The sequence below is a fragment of the Vulpes vulpes genome, chromosome 12 (assembly GCF_048418805.1).
Source record: "Vulpes vulpes isolate BD-2025 chromosome 12, VulVul3, whole genome shotgun sequence".
Taxonomy (NCBI): domain Eukaryota; kingdom Metazoa; phylum Chordata; class Mammalia; order Carnivora; family Canidae; genus Vulpes; species Vulpes vulpes.
This window is the reverse complement of record NC_132791.1, coordinates 121,812,711-121,832,429: the sequence shown is the minus strand read 5'-3', so window position 1 is coordinate 121,832,429 and position 19,719 is coordinate 121,812,711. Positions and strand designations below refer to the sequence as shown.

Here is a 19,719-nt window from a genome sequence, read left to right as displayed (position 1 = left end):
ATGGCATCTGAGATAACAAGCAGTCAACTTCAGGATGCCCAAAACGCTGTCCTAAATGATCCCAACAGCACCTTTCCTGTCCTGTGTGGGCAAGGTTGGGGGAGTTTCAAAAAACTTTCCTGCCTCTGGAAAGTAGAGGATTCTGTAGAATAGAAGTTTCCCTAAAACTTCTTTCCTACTGCTGCCTCCCTTTCTGGCACTCCCTTATTTTCAATCTCTTTGTCCTTTCTCAGCTCAGGTGCTTTGGATTGATGTGGTTTAGACCAGGGCAGCATCACCACCTACTTGGGAATCTGCTAGAAATGCATATTTGCAGGCCTCACCTCGGATATCATCAATCAGACATTTGCGGTAGGCCTAGAAATCTGTGTTTTCACAAGCCCTCCAGGTGACTGATACACACTGAAGTTTGAGAACCACTGCTTTAGACTGCATGGTTGGTTTGCAGCCCTCCCTGGGAGCTGCTCTTGCAATCTTCCCTGGCTCCTTGCTCTATAGCTGCAGGCCAGTGCTACCTGTTCTAATGTTCTGTTGTAGTTCAGAGAATCCCTACCATGGCTTGGAGTCTTGGGGACACTTTGCCTGGAAAGAAAGTTTGGAGAGAAATAATCTGGCGGATTGTGGTGATTGGTAGTTCAGGTGGGTGGCTATAGGCAGTTGGCTGGCATTAGGGAAGCAGATCCCACCTGCAGAACTGGTGTTCAGAGGTAGGGCACTGGCTCTGAGAGAATTAACAAGGGCAAGGACAGCCCTGTGGCCATGATCTTAAGGAGATGGAGCAAGTGAGGGGCTCTAGCACAGGGTATTAGAGCTGGGGTGTTGATGGGAGGCAATTCTCTGTGGGTCTTGCATTTCTGTACATCTCGCAGGCAGGGCACTAGACTGTCTTTTCAGGGATGTTTGAATAGTGAACAGCTTGGAAGATAGAAATCGTGTCTCTTTCTGGAGCCAATAGCAAAGTGCCCATTACAAAATATTTGGGTTCCATGAACTCACGCTTCCTTACCTTATAACACTACCCACTTTGTGGGCAGGGGCTCTCTGGTCCTCTTCATGTTGTCCTGTGGATATTGGTACTTGGGGAAGTGATGTAAAAATTATATGCTGCTATTGATATTAGTGATAAACTGTCTCTTGTCTCTGAGCAAGGAATACCATGCTTTCATAATACATGAAAATTCAGCAGGCTAACTTCTTCCCTTATCATGGTTCTTGGCAAGCACAACTTCTGAGTCTGAGAAATAACAAAGCTGGGCAGTGGCTGGACCTGCTGCAAAGGTTGCAGGGATGGTCTTAGTTAAGGATGGTCTTAGGGGTGAGTCTATAATGTGGTGGTCAAGGGCTCCATTTGGAGGGAAATTGGAAGAGGAGACTAGGAGTCAAAACATCCCAGCTAATTAGTTCTAAAAGAGATACCGGAGATCATACATAGATCATTTCTCCTTGATTCTCAACACTGCCTGCATATTTGAATCATCTGAAAAGATTTCAAGAAATACCAGTGTCTGGGTCCTCTATCCCCAGTGATTCTGATCTCACTGATAGCAAAATGGAGTTGGTTACCAGCACATTAGGCTATCTTAATATGCAGCTAAACTTGAGAATCACTGATCTATCTCAGTTGTCTCCTATCTGTGAGGAAACTGAGGCTCAGGGCATTGAAGTGACTTGGTAGAAGGTCTGTTCACTTAACATTTTACTAGACTACATTCCTGGATCCCCAGGCTTTGTGCCTGATTTAAGCCCTCACAGCCATGGCTGTTGCTTTATGGGGCTCAGGACCTAAACTCCACTCTGGCCAGTCTCACTTGGAGCTTGACCAACAGATATTCTCTCTCCAGAGTGTACTAACCCTGGGACCAAGAGGGAGGGCTTCATCTTTATCTTGTCAAGTAGGAGTCTGGGTTGCTAAGCAACCAGACATTCTCAGGCAACACACTGCTTTGTGGTAGTGCTTTGCATGTTAAGGTTCCTGGGGTGTTTTCTGAAGAGCGTCAAGAGTTCTTAGGAGCAAAGGATGGGAGCTGTGTGTGTGAGGATGCAGGGATGTTGCCCTCCTGCTCCTGCCCTGCTTACCTGTTCCACATCAGACAAATATGCTGATGCCTCATGACATTTGGCATTAAGAGAACCAGGCTTTGTTTCTTCTGCCTCTTGGTCAGAAGTTTATCTTAAAGGGGGGTTATAGCCTAAAGGCCCCTTTAAAAATTTTTTATTTGGAAATAATTTGAAATTTATAGAGAAGTTATAAGAATAAGAATAGTGGAAAGATAAAGTACACCCAGATTCCTTCATTTTTAACATTTAAATCTGTTTGCTTTATTATCTGTCATCTCTGTATGTATGTGTAATATTTTTTCCCACTATATAGAATAGGTATATAGTAGCCCTTTAGCCCCCAAATATTTCAGTGTATATTTCCCCCAAACAGGGACTTTTTGGTTGCTCTTTCTCTTACAGAACCACAAGATACTTATCAACTTCAGTAAGTTTAATATTAATACAATAGCTTTATCTCATTCATTGCCTTTATTCCAATTTTGTCACTTAACCCGATGATGACCTTTAGAACATTTTTCTTTTCCTTTTAGTGAAGGATCCAATCTAGGATAATGTATTACATTTTATTGTCTTGTCTGTTTAGTCTTCTTTAGTCTGGAACATTTCCATAGACTTTGTCTTTTATAGCATTGACAGTTTTGAATGTAGAACCTCCTCCTCCCCCTTTCTTTAAAGAATATTTCTCATGTTGGGTTTATCTGATGCTTATTCATTAGATTTAGGCTATGCATTCCAGGCCAATATACTCCTCCAGTGATGCTGTGTCCTTCTCCAGATACCACATCTGGAGTATACAATATCTGTCTTTCCCCCTTCCCAATTTTCATCAATTCATTAAAACATTGTTCAGTTTCTCCATTGTATAGTTACTGTTTTATCCTTCGCAACTAGGCAATGTGTGGGGAAACAATTTTTGAGTGCAATGGACATATACCACATATTAAATTCAGGTGTTAAACAGTGATTTGATACTTGCATACCTCCTGAAGTAGTAAGTCTAACTACCATCCATCCTCATACAAAGTTACAAAAAAATCTTTTTTCTCCTGAGAACTTTCAAGATCCATTCTCCTAGTAACTTGTAAATATGCAGTAAAGTATTATTGATTATGGTTATCATGCTGTACATTAAATCCCCATGCCTTATTTATTTTTATAACTTAAAGTTTGTACCTCTTGACCTCCCACATTCAAAAGCTCCCCTCCCCCTGCCCAACTACCATTTTCTGTATCTATGAGTTTTGTTTTTGCTTTTTACGTTCCATATATAAGTGAAATCATATGGCATTTATCTTTCTCTGTCTGACTTATTTCATTTAGCATTATATTCTCAAGGTCCATTCATATTGTTGGAAGTGGCAGGATTTCATTAAAAAAAATTTTTTTTTTGGTGCAGGTAGGGGCAGAGGGAGAGGGAAAGAGAATCTTAAGCAGGCTCCATGCCCAGCATGAGCCTGATGCAGGGCTGGATCTCACAACCCTGAGATCATGACCTAAGCCAAAAATCAAGAGTTGGACGCTTAACTGACAGAGCCATCCAGGAACCCCAGGATTTCATTTTTTATGACTGAGTAGTATTCCTCTGTGTATGTGTGTACACATACATACCCCATATTTATCCATTTTTTCATCAGTGGAAGGGTTGTTTCCACATGTTGGCTATTATAAATAATGGGGCAGTGAACACAGAGTCTTTCAGAATTACTGTTTTTGTTTCCTTCAGATAAATATCTGGAAGTAGAATTGATGTATCATATGGTATTTGTATTTCAAACTTTTTTCAGAAACCTCCATACTGTTCTCCATAGCAGCTGCACCAATTTACATGCTCAGCAACAGTGCACAAGGGTTCCCTTTTCTTCACATCTTCACCAACACTTGTTATTTTTTGTCTTTTTGATAATAACTCTTCTGACAGGTGTGAGAGGATATCTCATTGTGGTTTTAATTTGCATTTCCCTGATGATTAGTGGTGTTGAACATCTTTTCATGTGCCTGATGGCCATCTGTATGTCTTTGGGAAAATGTCTATTCAAATCTTATGCCCATTTTAAAATTAGATTGTTTTCTTTGTTATTGAGTTGTGTAAGTTCTTTATGTATCTTGGATATTAACCCCTATCAGATAAACGATTTGCAAATATCTTCTCCCATTCGGTAGGTTGTCTTTTTATTTTGTTGTTGGTTTCCTTCACTGTGCAGAAGCTTTTTAGTTTGATGTAGTTCCTTTTGTTTATTTTGCTTTTATTGCACTTACCTTTGGAGTCAGCTCTAAAAACATATTGCAAAAGCTATGTCAAGGAGCTTACCACCTACATTCCCTTCTAGGAATTTTATGGTTTCTGGTGTTATATTCAGGTCTTTAATCCATATGGGGCTAATTTGTGTATGTGGTGTAAGATACAGTGGTCCAGTTTTATTCCTTTACATGTTGTAGGGAAACTTTAAGTCCATGCAGGGATCAGAATTTCCTCAGAGACTTAGCATCCTATTGATAATTCTTGCCTAGCCAATCTTTATTCTGAGAGTTTCAAAATGATGATTTACCACCTAATGGCACTCTGAGGACTCTTTTTAGAAGATTTGAAAGGGGTTTCCTGGTAAGATTTACTTCTCACCTTGGGAGACCACTCAAGGCTGCTGAAAAGGCCCCCCTGTTTCTCTGTCTCTAAAAGGGGCCATGCACACTGCTTGCCTCTAAAGTTTTTCTTCCTCCCGAGGGTGCTGCACTCTCCCAGTTTGGGTTGTAAACCTCTTGTGTAGGACCTGTGTTTTAATATCTATTTTATAAAGGGTTACAAGAGTTATTTCATATCGTAATCAGTGGCATTAGCACAAATATTTCTGGTTTTGCGGACATTCTTTTATTAATCATTCAGACAGTTAACAAGGATTTGAGTGCCTGTGATTATCACGCACTATACTAGATGCTGGGGGAAGATGGGAAACAAGACAGGCACAGAGCATACCGTGAAGAGGCTTAAAGTCTAGTGGGGGAAAACTAGCATTGTGCAGATACTAAATTTTACACAAGAGAAAAGCATACAGTGCCTTATGAGCATGCATCAGCAGAAGCTAACCCAATCTTGGAGGTAGGGGAACCCCTTTCTGAGGATATGAAATTAAAGATGAGTCCAAATGATCTCAGCAGATAGTAGATGAGGTGGGAGCAGTAAGCTTCAAACTCTGAGAAGTGAGAGTGCAAGAGGAGGAGGTGCACTCCCATCTATATGGCTGGCTCTGGGAAGCAAGTAGCTCACAATTAAACTAAAAAATGGGTAGGATCCAAATTGTGGAAAGCCTTTTGAACCTTGAAAGGATTTTGGTTTTTATCCTAAGAGCCAAGGGAAGTCTTGGAAGGATTTAAATAGAAGAGTAATAAAATCTTACTCATAAATTAAAAGGATCATTCTGACTGCCATGTGGGAAGAGGATCTGAATGGATGAAGAAAAAAGAAATCCAGAGTGGAAGTAGGGACGTAAGTTAGGCTAGAATGGAAAATGATGGTGGCCTGACTAGGATGGCAATAGAAGGAATGGAGAAAAGAAGGTTTTTGATTCCTCTGATTTCATATATCTCAATAGGGATCATTGGTGCTATATGAAGCTTAAATTCAAAGAACCATAGCCACTCTGCTTAGATACAGAGCTCTGCTTAGATACAAAAGCTGCCCTTTAAAGGAACCAAGGTCTCTATGTAGATGGGAAAATATGTAGAGTTTCTGAGAAGTTTACTGATATTTACTGGAAGTAGCCAACCATGAGTCAGGACCTTGCTTACAGTTAATGAATTAGGTTTGCTGGGTAATTTCTCATTTGCTCCTTTCTATTTTTACAAAAGGAGATAATCCTATTACTAAGCATTCCGTGGCTTAATTTGATTTGTGTAACCATTTGCACTTTAGAAGTGTTATGGACATGGCCAATTCTGGCTCACAGACAGTACAGAATTATAGTGGAATCTTCTCCCCCAGCCCAGCATTCTTTGCTTTGACTGCAGTTTTTATGACACATGATACTTCCCCATTAACTTTTATTAGATCCATAATTTTTTTTATTAACATTGAGTAATAACTGTTTTCAGTGGCATCACTCTTCCGAGGAGTCCTCGATTTGTAGTCCATGATAACTGTGGCTAAATTGAAGTTTCTTCTGCCAGCATTTCACCCACAGTAAATCCAACCATTCAACCTCATCTTGCTTAAAAAGCCATGAAATTCCCGGACATTATCAGAAAAATGACCACAGTCAAAGTATTCTAAATGTAGATGGAAATTGAGCTCTGGCCTATTTGAATCAAGATGTGTCATAGTTATTGGCTGAGATTGGAGACTTTCTACCCCAAGTTAAAATTCTCTTCTTGGTGGAGTTTCTCCTGTTAGGGAGGTTGTTGGTTGACCCACAGTTCCAGACTGGGACTGATGGATGCTAGGGGAATCTTTTAACAGCAGCAGTTTTTCTTGTCTCACATGAATAAAATGAGCTTCAGTTGGGAACCTGCCCAGAGCAGAGAAGAAAGGAGTGTGAGATGAACTACTTTCAGGGATGTGCCATCAAGTTCAAATATCTCTTACCTTGAGTTTCCAGTGAAGTTTCTCTTACTTAGAAGGACAGAGGTATAGTGAACCTGGTGTCAGTTCAGTTCATTTCAACCTAATCCAATTCAATTCAATTCGAAAGAAGATTCTGGATATTTCTCATGTTGTATCCAGCTGGATATCTATATTCATTCGGATTAGTTAATCTGCAGTGAGAGGAAACTCAAAATTTCTTTCATGTGAAAGAGATAGACAGAGTCCAGGGCTCATTGGGCAGCCCACAAAGCTGTCGGGTACTTAGGTTGACATCTGCTGCTCCCATACCCTCAGCATATGGCTTTCAACTCTTGGTTCAGTATAGCTCCTTGAGACTGACTCAGCCATCTTATCTGTATTCTAGTAGAAGAAGAAAAGGAGGCCCTGTCCCTTTAAAGGAAATCTCCAACAAGTTGCATTTGACTCTTCCACTTAAATCCCATTCACAGAATTTAGTCATATGATCACTCTTATCTGCAAGGGAGGCTGGAAAATGTTATTCCAGGCATCTTGTGTAGAGCTAAATTTTGGAGGTTTTTACTAATATGGAGGAATGGGACATCTAATAATCTCTAACTAAAGACATGCAAGCTATCTTCTCTAGATTTTTTTTTAAATTAATTTATTCATGAGAGATACGGAGGCAGAGACACAGGCGAGGGAGAAGCAGGCACCCCTCAAGGAGCCTGATGAGGGACTCTAGCCCAGGATCCAGGATCATGCCCTGAGCCGAAGGCAGACACTCAACCCCTGAGCCACCCAGGCGTCCCTTTTTTTATTTTTTGCTTTTTAAAGTAGGCTCCACACTGGATATGGAGCCCAAGACAGGATGGAACTCACAGCCCTGAGATCAAGACTTGAGCTGAGATCAAGAGTCAGACATTTAACCCACTGAGCCACCCAGGCACTCCTTTCTAGATTTCTTTTAAGGGCTCCCCAGTTGTTCTTGAAGTATTCAGGAAACATTTTATTTTATTTTATTTTTTAAGTTCATAATTTATTTTTTTAGAAATTTATTTTTTATTGGTGTTCAATTTGCCAACATATTAAAAACAGATGTTACCTATCTTTGGAAAAATGAATTTCAGAGTTTGAAATCCAGTGACTAGTGGCTGAGGGAAGGGAATGTTTTTGGTGTTTATGTAGCTGATGACTTTTACAAATATCCAGAAGCTTCAAATAATCACTTGTACATCTACCCATTTGTCCATCTATCTGTCGATCCATCTATCCATCCATCCATCCAAGACATTTACTGAGTGTCTGCTATATACCAGACAGTGTTCATACCTTGAGGAAATCGCTATGAATGTAAAATAGTCCTCATTCTCAAGAAACTCATGATCTGGTGGAAGGAAATGGCAGACAAATTAGTAATTCCAAGTGATAAATGTGTAATAGAGATAATTTATTTTTCAGTTGACAAATACTTATTGAATTCCTGCTATGTACTAGGTGTTCTAGACACTGAGAATACAAAAAATGAAAAGTCAAGTTCTCTACTAGAAAAATTAAAATGCAGAGCGATAAAAAGAATCTAATGGAAGTATGGATAGGTAGAATGGGAGCCTATGGAGGAAAGCTTAAGTCTGGCTGGATGGCTGAGTCAAAAAAACATGAGGAGTAGAACTTTTCCAGCACAGTCTTGAGCCTCTTCTTCTGCCTCTTAGTTAAGCCTGTTAGGAATTAACCTCTTTTCCTTTTATGCTTATATGTAATTCAAGAATTCAGTATATCATGGTAGGTTGGGAATTGCCAACAATCTATATTGAAGACTTTTGAATAATTCTTGTTGCTACCCCAGTTTGGTATGTAAAAAGCATTTACTTGGTAATATTTCTTGTATGAGTGGGGAATAGGAGATGTTTATAGTTTTCCTTGGTTTTAAGCAGAGTTTTAATGGCAATATTTTAAGCCCATCTTTGGTTTGGAGGGCCTGACAAATGCATTTCTACCATGGCAAGGAACTGGAAACCAAAAGCGATTGTGTCTCAGATGAAATGAAGAGTCTGACAAAATACATCCTATCAGTGGAATGAAATTAGATATCTGTCAAAATGCATTTGTCCTCTAAATAACCATCCATATGTTTTATGTTTTGGTATAAATAGACATTCATCAGTTTATCACAATTGCACTGTCAGAGACCCAGCAATTCAAAACTGAATTTTAAAGATCCTTTTAGAGCAATAACCGGGAAGACTTTTGGGGGGTGGTTTTTCTTGTTATTTCTTCTTTTGATTTCTTTTGGCTCCCTTCAGAGCCTACAGTTCATTACTAAAGAGAAGTGAAACATCTATTTAAGATCAATCCAATAATACTATGTTCCAAAGCATTAATTCCTGCCTGCAATCAGCTCCTTGCATAGAGTGTTGTTTGCTTCCCCAGCCTGCCTTCCTCAGGTGTGGCCTATTGGGGTGGGGAGAATACCAGGTTTGTGACCACTGAGTGCCTGAGGTGTGGGCTCCTTCTGTATCTGTTGCCTTTTCACTGCTGAAGAATGAGGCCTTCAGTCAGGCCCAAGAGGGTGAAGGGGTGGAGAAGCTCGCTGTGTGGCTCTCCTCCCACCCTCATCTAGGCCAATGTGCTTCCTAATTTGTATGGGTAATTGGCCACAGGCAGCAAAAGCAATTCTAAGGAGAACCAGAGGACTGGCAAGTCTATGAACCTCAGTCATAGGCATTTCAGTTGGTTTCTGAGTGGGCTGCTAAAATAATTACACTGTCTTATCAAACATTCTGTCCAATGAAGAAAATTAACATGGTAACTTTGCAGACAAAAGCACATTTTGGCCAAGGCCCCAAACTATGCATTTAAATAAACCTTGGAATTAATGCTGTGATTAGCATTAATATTTGCAAAGGTCATAAATTCATTATAAGAAATTTGGTTTAAGAGTCAAGCCAACCCAAGCTGCCCTGGAGGAAGGAAGATGTGGAATTTAAATCGGGTGTTCATTTGTGGCCCTGATACAGGGCAGATTGCCAGTCTCCTCTCAGGAGGTCCTGAGCCTCTGTTACTTGGTGCTCTAGAGTTCTGCGCTCAAGTCCTGATGGGGCATAGGTCATAGAAGGAGACAGTAAGGAAAATCAGATCTAGAATCTCTAAGAGCTCTGGTTCCAAACCTGGTTTCCTAGGGGGAGAAGAGAGAGAAATAAGCGGGCAGAGAGGAACTAGATAGAGGGAAACATAACTTTAATTGTCCACATAGGATTCCCTGCATCATGGCTTTACATTCTTCATTTCATTTCCACCTGCCCCCATCCCGCACACCTGTGACATTAGAGCAAAGTTCCCAGTGAGACTCATCTGTTTCAAACTCCGTCAACTCACTGTGGAAAAATTCATTCCTGTTCATAGGACCAATCACACAGAATTCCTGCAAATGAGCATTTACGTATTATCTTTATTTTGGGAATATCTGGGTTTCTCATAAGACAATACTTTTTTTTTTCTTTTCAGAAAAGGAGTTGTTCTTTTGATCTTTGCAACCTACACCACTAGCACAGTGCCCGCTCAGGGAGTTATGTCTCTACAACTTTGACCCCACAGTAATGGTACATTATCAGGTGTCACATGATATATTCTGATACCATCAGCCAAATTGAGGGCTTTCAATGCCACTATGTGATAAGAAGTTTGTTTTTGGCTTTTTCAGTGGATTGCAGAAATGGTAGACATCTTTCAAAGTGCTCAGAAGGACACCACAAAGAATTGGCTTCTAAATCTAACAGACTGATCATGGACCATAGAGTGAGCCTGGACTTGTTTAGAAAGAATGTTTGTAATTTTCCCATGGTTTAGCTATAAAGTGTTCCAGCCAAATCATAATGAATATCTGCAACTGAAATGATCAATACAAAATAAAACTGACAGCAACTAAAACTACCCATGGTTTATTGGTGGAGATTCACATGGTACCATTTAGATGTGCAACATTGGATTAAAGAAAACTGACTTGTTCAAAATGGTGGCAAAGGAAACTTCCTGATGGCAGAAATAATAACTAGTCATTATTTGCTATGGACAAAACTAAATCAGTCAATTCAATATTTGTTTAAAAAGTTATATGGGTGTTTTTCTGTATGTTGGTAAATTGAACACCAATAAAAATTTATTAAAAAAATAATAAAAAGTTATATGGAAAATAGTTCTTATAAAAATTAATTTGTTGATAGGAAATAGTTATGGAAAAATGGGAATGGTTTAATAATGGTAATCTGTAAAACTGAGGACTTAAATAAACTCAGTAGAGTTCAAAACTGAAAATATTTGGCCCCTCCCACCCTCTGGAAGGAAGTACATCAATGTTGGTATAATTCTGAGTAAGATATACATATTGATAACATGGAGAAAGATGTCTCTATAGTCAGGGATAAAACTGTAGGTCAAAAGGTAGGGTAAAAATAGTTTAAAAATTCTGTATTTTTCCTGACATGTACTCAATAGAAGTATAAGTCAGTACTCTGTACTACAAAAAACACAATTTAAAAACTCTTTTTTTTTTTTTGCTTTTGGCTTTTATCTCATTCTCTTTCTTTTTCAACAAATTGAATACATAATTTAAATATTATAAAGATATGTGGGCAACTTCAGTCTCCTTTGCACTTCTGACTCCACCATCTGCAGTGTCAGTCTCCAAAGGTCATTTACCAATTTTTTGTGTTTCCAGAGATGGTTGGTACTGATGTTTTTCGAACACTTTTTGTCTATAACCCAGAAATAGACTCCCATTACAACCCATTATGCAATTATGACTGTAACAAAATTACATAAAACAATATTTACCTTTACCATATATGGTAAGGAAAACATAAAGTTGATATTAAATGATTTCATCAATATTTAAGTAAAACATAGAATAATCCAAAAATTAAAAATGCAAGCATTAAAGAATATTGATTACAATCTGCTAAGTTGATTTTGTAACCTACCAGTGGTTGTCACCCAGTTTGTAAGACATTGATCTCTAATATATAGATTTACATATTCCAGTTTTTAAAAAACACAAACAGTAGAATATTTTTTAATTAAAAATTTTTTTATTGGAGTTTGATATGCCAACATATAGCATAACATGAGCAGTGCTCATCCCACCAAGTGCCCCCCTCAGTGCCCATCACCCAGTCACCCCAATACCCTGCCCACCTCCCTTCCACTACCCCTTGTTCATTTCCCAGAGTTAGGTGTCTCTCATGTTTTAAAACAGTGGAATATTATATAAATTGTACTGCATTCTTCCATTTGCACTTGAAATATTGGGAGACTATAAGATTATGCTGTGTTCGTACTTATAGGTCTGCCTATTCTTTTTAATGGCTACATTATAGTAGACTGTATGGATATACTATAAGTTACATAATAAGTTTACCATTTATGTGCCTTTAGATTCATTATTCTATTTGCTATAATAAATAGTACTGCAATAAACCTCCTTTAAAAAAAATTTTATTTATTTATTTGAGAGAGTAAGAGAGCATGAGCAGGGAGGAGAGGCAAAGGGAGAGGGAGAAGCAGGCTCCCTGTTCAGTGGGACTTGATCCCAGGACCCTGGGATCACGACCTGAGCCAAAGGCAAATGCTTAACTGACTGAGTTACCCAGGCACCCTGCAATGAACATCCTTACGTATGCTGTCTCTCAGATACATTTTTAGAAGTGGAATTTAAAATTTTGGTAAATACTGTCAAATTTCCCTCCAAAGAAGTTGTACTGTATTTGTTTTTTAGGTATTGACTTGATCAGTTCTTTATATATTTTGGATACTAACCCTTCATTGAATATGTCATTTGCAAATATCTCCTCTCATTCAGTAGGTTGCCTTTTAGTTTTGTTGATTATTTCCTTTGCTATTCAGAAGCTTTTTTAAAAAAAAAAAAAAGATTTTATTTATTTATTCATGAGAGACACTCAGAGACATAGGCAGAGGGAGAAGCAGACTCCTTGCATGGAGCTTGATGTGGGACTCGATCCCAGGACTCCAGGATCAGGCTCTGGGCCAAAGGCAGACACTCAATCAAGGAGCCACCCAGGCATCTCAGAAGCTTTTTATTTTTATGTAGTCCCAATGTTTTATTTTTGCTTTGTTTCCCTTGCCTCAGGTGACATATCTAGAAAAATGTTGTTACAGCCAATGTTAGAGAGATTAATACCTGTGCTGTCTTTAGGGTTTTTATGGTTTCCAGTTTCACATTTAGGTTTTTAATATGTTTTGAGTATATTTTTGTGTATGATGTAAGAAAGTGGTTCAGTTTCATTCTTTTCCACATGGTTATTCAGTTTCCCCAACACCTCCTTTGTCAAAGACTGACCATTTGATTGTGGGTTTATTTATGGCTTTCCTATTCTATTCCATTGATCTATGTGCCTATTTTTATGCCTGTACCATACTGCTTTTTAAAAAAGATTTTGTGAGAGAATGAGAACATGAGAATGAGTATGAGCATGAGCAGGGGGAAGGGTAGAGGCAGAGGCAGAGGGAGAAGCAGACTCCACACTGAGTGGGGAACCCGATGTGGGGCTCAACTGAGTGGCGGAACCCGATGTGGGGCTCAACTCCAGGATCATAACCTGAGCCAAAGGCAGATGCTTAACCACCTAAACCACCCAGATGCCCCTGTACCATATTGTAGTAATTAAATTACCACTTTGTAATATAACTTGAAATCTGGACTTGTGATACCTCCAGTTTTGTTTTTCTTTTTCAAGATGGCTTTGACTATTTGGAGTCCCTTGTGGTTCCATACAAATTTTAGGATTGTATATTGATAGGGATTGCATTAAATGTATAGATTGCTTTGGGTAGTATAGACATTTTACCAATATTCTTCCAATCCATGAACGTGCAGTGTCTTTCCATTTCTTTGTGTCATCTTGAATTTCTTTCATCAATATTTTATAGTTTTCAGAGTACAGGTCTTTCACCTTTTTGGTTAAGTTTATTCCTAGATATTTTATTGTTTTTGGTGCAATTGTAAATGGTATGGTTTTCTTAATTTCACTTTCTGCTGCTTCATTATTAGTGTATAGGAAAGCAACAGATTTTCTGTTTTCAATTAGCAATAATCACACCTCGGATAAACCTCATTGGCTACGATACTGCCACTGTGCAAAGCTCAGATTTCTGTACATTAATTTTCTATCTTGCAACTTTACTGAATTATCAGTTCTAATTTTTTTATTGGAGTCTTTAGAGTTTTTGTTTTTCTTTTTAAAATTTTAAGTAAACTCCATTTCGTCCATGGGGCTCAAACTCACAACTCTGAGATCAAGAGTCGCATGCTATACTGACTGCGCCAGCCAGGCACCTGTAGGGTTTTCTAAATATAGTATCATGTCATCTGCAAATAAGTTTTACTTCTTACTAACCAATTTGGATGGATTTGTACTTTGATTGTTATGGGTAGGATTTCCAATACTATGTTGGATAAAAGTGGTGAGAAGAGATATCCTTGTCTTATTGCTGATCTTGGGGGAAAAGCTTTCAGTTTTTCCCCATTGAGTATGATGTTTCCTATGGATTTTTCACATAAAGCCTTTATTATGTTGAGGTATGTTTGCAGAGGTTTTTTTTTTTTTTTTGTATTATGCGTGGATGTTATACTTTGCCAAATGCTTTTTCTACATCTATTGAAATGATCATTATGGTTTTGATCCTTTCTCTTATTCAACGTAGCATGTTGATTATTTGCAATTTTAAACCACCTTTGCATCCTGGGAAGAAATCCCACTTGATCAGGGCATATGATTTTTTTGAGGGGTATATGATTTTTTAAATGTATTGTTGGATTCATTTTGCTAAAAACGTGTTGTGGACTTTTGTATCTAAATTCATGAAAAGTATTGGCCTATAGTAGTTCTCCTTCTTCTTTTTAATGTGTCTTCATCTGGTTTTGGTATCAGGGTAATACTGGCTTCATAGAATGAAATTGGAAGTTTTCCTTCCTCTTGTATATTTTGGAATAGTTTGAGAAGAATAGGTACTAATTCTTCTTTAAATGTTTGATGGAGGGTGCAGCCCTCGTGGCTCAGCGGTTTAGCACCGCCTTCAGCCCAGGGCGGGATCCTGGAGACCTGGGATCGAGTCTCATGTTGGGCTCCCTGTATGGAGCCTGCTTCTTCCTCTGCCTATGTCTCTGTGCCTCTCTCTCTCTCTCATGAATAAATAAATGAAATATTAAAAAAAAATAAATGTTTTATGGAATTCACCTGTGAAGCTGTCTGTTCCTGGACTTTTATTTTTGGGAGTTTTTTGTTACTGATTCAAATTTATTGATGGTAATTGGTCTTAAAATTTTCAGTTTCTTCCTGCTTTAGTTTTGGTAGGTTATATGTTTTCTATATGTTTTATTGCTTTTTTTTTTTTTTTTACTTTTCATATCCTCACTTTCCTTTTTACTCAGCATCCCCTTTAATATTTCTTGTATATATGGTTCAGTTGTCATGAACTCCTTTAATTTTTGTCTAAGGAATTTGTCCATTTTTTCTAGGCTGTCCAATTTGTTGGCATAGAAGTAACGTAATATTCTGCTACCATTGTTTGTATTTCTGTAGTGTTGATTTTTTTTTTGTAGTGTTGATTGTTTTTTTCTCTTTCATTAGTGATTTTATTTGGGTTCCTCTCTCTATGTCTCTGGTCTCTCTCTTTCTCTCTCTTTTGATGAGTCTTGCTAGAGGTTTATCAATTTTATTGATCTTTGCAAGGAATCAGCTCCTGGTTTCATTGATCTACTGAGTTTTTTGTTTGTTTCTATACCATTTATTTGTGTTCTAATCTTTATGATTACCTTCCTTTTGTTGAGTTTGGGTTCTACTTGTTCTTTTTATAGCTCCTTTAGATGTAAGATTAGGTTGTTAATTTGAGATTTTTATTTTTTATTGATGTAGGTCTATATTGCTCTTAGAAAAGCTTTTGCTGTATCCCAAGGGTTTTGGACTATTATCTTTCCATTTTCATTTGTTTCATTTGTTTTCATTTGATTTTATCCCTGATTTCTTGGTTGTCCCATTCATTGTTTAGTAACATGTTATTTAACTTCCAAGTACTTATGTTCTTTCCAGATATTTTCTTGTGGTTGATTTCCCATTTCATAGCATTGTAGTAAAAAAAAAGATGCACGGAATATTATGAATTTTTTGAGACTTGTTTTGTGGCCTAATATGTGATCTATTTTGAAGAATGTCCCATGTGCACTTGAAAAGAATGTGTATTCTGCTGTTATAGGATAGAATGTTCTGAATAGATCTATTAAATACCTCTGGTCCAGTATGTCATTCACAACCACTGTTTCCTTGTTGATTTTTTTGTTTGGATACTTTGTCCATTGATGTAAGTGGAGTGTTGAAGTCCCCTACTGTTACTGTGTTACTATCAATTATTTTATTTGTTTGTCATTAACTGTCTTATTATGTATTTGGGTGTTCCCATGGTGGGTGCATATTTACAATTATTGTACCTTCATATTGCACTGTCCCCTTTATTATTATATAGTACTTTTCTTTGTCTCTTGTTACAGTCCTTGAAAGTCTGTTTTCTCCAACATAAGTATTGCTATCCTGGCTTTCTTTTGACATGCATTTGCATGATAAATGTTTCTTTATCCTCTTACTTTCTTTTTTTATTATAAATTTATTTTTTATTGGTGTTCAATTTGCCAACATATAGAATAACACCCAGTGCTCATCCCGTCAAGTACCCACCTCAGTGCCCGTCACCCAGTCACCCCCACCCCCCGCCCACCTCCCCTTCCACCACCCTTAGTTTGTTTCCCAAAGTTAGGAGTCTTTCATGTTCTGTCTCCCTATCCCCTTACTTTCAATCAGCATGTGTCTTTCGGGCTGAAATGAGTCTCTTGGAGGCAGCATATAGATGGTCTTGTGTTTTTATCCACTCTGTCACCCTTTGTCTTTTGATTGGAGCATTTGGTCCATTTACATTCAAAATAATTATTGGTATATATTTATTGCCATTTTGTCACTTGTTTTGTGGTTGTTTCTATAGATTTTCTTTGATTCTTTCCTTGCTCTTTCATGGTTGGTGGTTTTCTTTAGTGATATATTAAGATTACTTTCTCTTTATTCTTTGCGATTCTGTTACTGGTTTTTGATTTGTGGTTATCATTCAGTTTGTATATAACCTCTTCTGCATATAGCAATGTATATTAAGTTTATGTTCACCTAAGTTTAAACCCATTCTTTACTCCTCCTCCCATGTTTTAGGTATATAGTGTCCTATTCTACATCCTTTCATGTTATGAATCTCTTGACTGGTTTTTATAGAAATATTTATTGCTTTTGTGTTTTTTTTTTTTTTTTTTTACTTTTCATATCCTCACTTTCCTTTTTACTCAGCATCCCCTTTAATATTTCTTGTATATATGGTTCAGTTGTCATGAACTCCTTTAGTTTTTGTCTAAGAAACTCTTTATTGGGACGCCTGGGTGGCTCAATGGTTGAGTATCTGCCTTCAGCTCAGGGCGTGATCCCAGGATCTGGGATTGAGTCCCACAATGGTCTCCTTGTGAGGACCCTGCTTCTCCCTCTGCCTATGTCTCTGCCTTTCTCTCTGTGTGTGTCTCTCATGAACAAATAAATAAATCTTAAAAAAAGAAATTCTTTATCTCTTCTTCCATTCTAAATGAAGACCTTTTAAATTTTATGTAGTCAGCTTTATGCACTTTTTTATGTGTTCTGGGTTTAATGTTATGCCTAAGGAACTTCTTCCCATCAAATTATGTAAAAAAAAAACAATAAAAAAACTATTCTGTGTGGAGTACATTTATTGCTTAGATTTTTACATTTAAATATTTTATCTATCTGGAATTTATTTTGGTATAAAGAAATGAGGAAGGGATTCATTCTTTTTTGGATGGCCTAGCCAGTTATCCTAAACTATTTATTGAATAATACATATTTTCTCCATTAAATTAAATAGCTGTTTCTACATAAACCAGACTTTTGGGTCTACTTCTGGTTTTTCTATTCACTTCCATTCATTTGACTATCAATTATTGAGCCAGTACAAGAATATTTTAATTACTATAACTTTATAATACAGTCTTATATCTGCTAGGGCTAGTACTTCTCCCCTACTCTTTTTTAACATATATACTGTGGCTTTCCTTGTGTTTTCCTTTTTGGTATAAATTTTAGAGTCCATCTGAGGAGCATACTCTCCTACCCTTTCCACCAATTATTTCCTTTAAAAATTTATTTATTTATTTATTTATTTATTTATTTATTTATTTGAGACAGAGAGTATGCAAGTTGGAGGAGGAGCAGAGGGAGAGGGATAAGCAGACTACATGCTAAGTGAGGAGCCCAAATAAATGGGGCTTGATCTCATGATCTTGAGATCATGACCTGAGTCAAAACCAAGAGTTGAGTGCTTAACTGACTGAGCCACCCAGGTGCCCCTCTCTTTGGTATTGATCATGTTAAATTTATAGATTTAATGCAGGGAAGATATACATCTTTGTAAGGAGTCCTTCTATTGAAGAAAAGGGAATATCTTTCTATTCGAATCTTTTATTTTTTATTAGATGATTATTACAGTCACTTTATATATATGTTACATATTGCTTGAGTTTTTCCTAGTTGTTTTGTCTTTTTAGTAATTTTTTTACGCTAGTTTACCTGTAATAATGTAATATTACAATTCTAAAAGGTATCTTTTCTTCCATTCTATTTTTGGTTGGTTGTTGTTTCTAGAGAAGCTGTTGTTTTTTTTTTTTTTTTTTTTTACATTAATTTTGTAAACGGTTATCTCAATCTTATTGTTTGGAGTACTTTTTCAGTTGATTCTATTTTGTTGTATAGACATTATGAGTATATATCTGGAAAAATATTCTTTTTTTAAATAATAAATTTATTTTTTATTGGTGTTCAATTTGCCAACATACAGAATAACACCCAGCGCTCATCCTGTCAAGTGCCCCCCTCAGTGCCCGTCACCCAGTCACCCCCACCCCCTGCCCTCCTCCCCTTCCACCACCCCTAGTTCATTTCCCAGAGTTAGGAGTCTTTATGTTCTGTCTCCCTTTCTGATATTTCCCACACATTTCTTCTCCCTTCCCTTATATTCCCTTTCACTATTATTTATATTCCCCAAATGAATGAGAACATACAATGTTTGTCCTTTTCTGATTGACTTACTTCACTCAGCATAATACCCTCCAGTTCCATCCACGTTGAAGCAAATGGTGGGTATTTGTCGTTTCTAATGCCTGAGTAATATTCCATTTAATACATAAACCACATCTTCTTTATCCATTCATCTTTCGATGGACACCGAGGCTCCTTCCACAGTTTGGCTATTGTGGACATTGCTGCTAGAAACATCGGGGTGCAGGTGTCCCGGTGTTTCATTGCATCTGAATCTTTGGGGTAAATCCCTAACAGTGCAATTGCTGGGTCGTAGGGCAGGTCTATTTTTAACTCTTTGAGGAACCTCCACACAGTTTTCCAGAGTGGCTGCACCAGTTCACATTCCCACCAACAGTGTAAGAGAGTTCCCTTTTCTCCGCATCCTCTCCAACATTTGTGGTTTCCTGCCTTGTTAATTTTCCCCATTCTCACTGGTGTGAGGTGGTATCTCATTGTGGTTTTGATTTGTATTTCCCTGATGGCAAGTGATGCAGAGCATTTTCTCATGTGCATGTTGGCCATGTCTATGTCTTCCTCTGTGAGATTTCTCTTCATGTCTTTTGCCCATTTCCTGATTGGATTGTTTGTTTCTTTGGTGTTGAGTTTAAGAAGTTCTTTATAGATCTTGGAAACTAGCCCTTTATCTGATAGGTCATTTGCAAATATCTTCTCCCATTTTGTAGGTTGTCTTTTAGTTTTGTTGACTGTATCCTTTGCTGTGCAAAAGCTTCTTATCTTGATGAAGTCCCAATAGTTCATTTTTGCTTTTGTTTCTTTTGCCTTTGTGGATGTATCTTGCAAGAAGTTACTGTGTGGCCGAGTTCAAAAAGGTATGGAGTCTTATTATGACATGTTTTTCAAGCCTGAGTTGGAGGGAGGTTGGTCAGGAACTTTGACCTCTGAACCTGTGATAAGAGGTAGTAGAGTGAAGGAGTAATCAGC

At 37.7% G+C, this 19,719-nt stretch overlaps 1 non-coding gene across 1 annotated transcript; it reads right to left on the bottom strand.

Annotated features, from left to right (window-relative positions):
- Positions 1-13,607: 13,607 nt before the first annotated feature.
- LOC112926009 (U4 spliceosomal RNA) lies at positions 13,608-13,749 on the bottom strand. The gene has a single exon (XR_003236238.1). It is a non-coding gene; the product is annotated as a U4 spliceosomal RNA (small nuclear RNA).
- Between the last annotated feature and the right edge of the window lie 5,970 nt (positions 13,750-19,719).